This window comes from Gavialis gangeticus, unplaced genomic scaffold, assembly GCF_001723915.1.
Source record: "Gavialis gangeticus isolate Ggan-Ray unplaced genomic scaffold, GavGan_comp1, whole genome shotgun sequence".
NCBI lineage: Eukaryota > Metazoa > Chordata > Crocodylia > Gavialidae > Gavialis > Gavialis gangeticus.
In genome coordinates this window covers 161,241,202-161,243,581 of record NW_017729022.1, presented here as the reverse complement: position 1 = coordinate 161,243,581, position 2,380 = coordinate 161,241,202, and the positions used below count along the sequence as shown (strand labels likewise).

At 45.2% G+C, this 2,380-nt stretch overlaps 1 long non-coding RNA gene across 1 annotated transcript in view; it reads left to right on the top strand.

Annotated features, from left to right (window-relative positions):
* Nucleotides 1–1,512: 1,512 nt before the first annotated feature.
* Nucleotides 1,513–2,380, top strand: part of LOC109297082 — a 2,428-nt gene continuing 1,560 nt past the window's right edge. The window contains exons 1-2 of the long non-coding RNA XR_002097195.1: nt 1,513–1,581; nt 1,656–1,701. This is a non-coding gene — a long non-coding RNA (uncharacterized LOC109297082). The remainder of the gene's footprint in view (nt 1,582–1,655; nt 1,702–2,380) is intronic.

Below are 2,380 nucleotides of genomic sequence, written 5' to 3'. Positions count from 1 at the left end.
TCCAGCAGTGGCATTTGTGTTAAACAATGTGGTCAGCTTATAGAGCTGGAGGGCTGATACTACACTCTTCATAAGGAAAAAGCATGTATGCAGCATCATTCCAGAAAATGTATTAGATAAAAGGACACAGGGCAGCATTTGATTTGTGGAAATGGGACACTCTACCCTGCCTACGTTAATTTGTGGGTAGTCAACAAATTGCTCAGGGTCAGGGCATTTTCTGGGAAATAATGGCTGGCAAGAAAGCTATGGGGACCAAGGGCCACTGACCTTGTGGCACTTAGTTAACACCTGAAGGTGTTTTAATGTTGCTAATTATCCCTCAATCCCTGTGAAGTAAGTAAGTATCATCTCCAATTTAGAGCTGGGGCAACTGATACTCACCAGGGTTAAGAGACACTCACTGTAGTTAAGAGCCAAATTCCTAAGGTATCTGAGTACTTAAGATTCAAATAGCTTTTAGGCCTCTAACTTACTGGACAATCGCACAAAGTGCCTGTCTGTGTCCTGAGGCACCAAGACAACAATCTTGCCCCAAGTATCTTGCCCAAGGGCACAGAGACCAACAGGGTCAGCACTGGATTAGTAGGTCTCTGGGTTGGATTCTGCTCTGATTTGGATTTGCTCCAAAGTTCAGTTATTTTAAAGTCATGTGACCTTGCGTGTGTGACCCAGCTGTACTGCACTTCCCTTTTCTCTTAAAAGGAGTAGTGTACAGTCACCAGCTTAGTGCTATTTCTCTTGTAGGGTCCAACTCCTCCATGTCTTGCTTGTGGTTGTTAGCCAGGGGAGTGACATAGCCCATTGCTTTCCCAAAGTCCTTGAGGGCAGTTGGCTTACACTGTCTCCTTGTGAAATATTGAGGCAGGCAGTGGCCAGGTTGCCAGCCTTTTTACTGGGTCTTCAGAGGAATTGGGATTGTGTTAAGAAGGCCTGTTCCCCTTTAGTCTAAAGAAAAGAGGGAGTCCAGCCCAGCTCACATGCAGCAGCAGTGGAGCAGGTAATGTTGCTTTTTCCAGTTGCTACTTCTCAGTGGTAGTCGCTCTCCACTATGTATAGAGCAACTCGGGGCACTTGTAATAGCCCTTAGAAAGGGATATTACAAGTGCCCCGATAGAGTTGGGGGAGTTCTGCACAGAGATAGGGCTCAATGCCCTGCCCTGGGCCTGAATTCCAGTGCTTGGATCTCATAGTATGTTGACAGCTACACCTGTCCTTCCTCCACTTTGTGGAGTCGGCTATCATAAGCAGGGTAGAGTCGAGGGCACTTGGTTTGCCTTTGGGCACTCCTATTTTAATAACTTGCCTTTTTTGTCTACACGAGAATACCACAGTGGGTTTATTTGGCCTCTTGAACAGAAGAATGCATCTTTTTCTGCCTGAGCTGATCTTGCCCTTTGTCTCTTGACACTGCATATACCCTCAAAGGCAATATAAATATTCCAGGAGGTTTAATGCTAAAGACAAACCCTAGCACATTTACTTCTCCCACAACAGGTAGAACTTTGAACACTGTTCTCCATTTTATTATTGTGACTGAGATGTTGAAAGCTATATTTAAAGCTGTGCTGCACAAGTTGGGTGAGATTACATAAGTGGAATAGGTAATTATTACTGGTGCGATGACATTTTTAAATGGCTATTTCCTCCTTCAGGTCCTGAGACGCATGCTGAGGCAAACTTCCTCATTTCTCTGCCGAGGTGAGTGACACCATTTTTGTTGTCAACAAAATGACCTAGCTTGAATCTTTTATTTCAGGTTTCTCTTCTCAGAGTTTTGGATCTTGAAGATGTAACTTTCTTAAAAGACAGTTTTCAAAACTTTTCCCACTATTGTGGAGTCTTCTCAACAAGTGTTTTTTAACTTTGGACCTGGCCTTTTCCATTTACCTCCCCACTTCCAACCTCACTTCCATTATAGTGTGATCCTGATGTTTGAACATGGGGCTTGGAGCTGGGATTTCCCACCTTTATTAATCCCCTCTTCCTGGGAACTTCCTGCCTGCCCTCGTCCTTTTCCCTGAGCCTCAGTCTCCTCCTTTAATAAAGGAAAAGAACAAACTTCATGTACCTAAAGCCTTGTTGTAAGGCTGAATTGATTTGTGTTAAGTGCTTTTAGATTCTCCTGGGGTACAAATAGTTTCATAGTTTCATAGTTTCTAGGGTCAGAAGGGACCTGAGCAGATCATCTAGTCCGACCCCCTGCCATGGCAGGAAAGAGTACTGGGGTCAAACGACCCCAGTAAGGTGGTCATCCAACCTCCTCTTAAAAACCCCCAGGGTGGGAGCCTGCACCACCTCACTTGGAAGCTGGTTCCAGACCCTAGCCGCCCTGACCGTGAAGTAGCGCCTCCTGATGTCCAACTTAAACCTTCCCTCC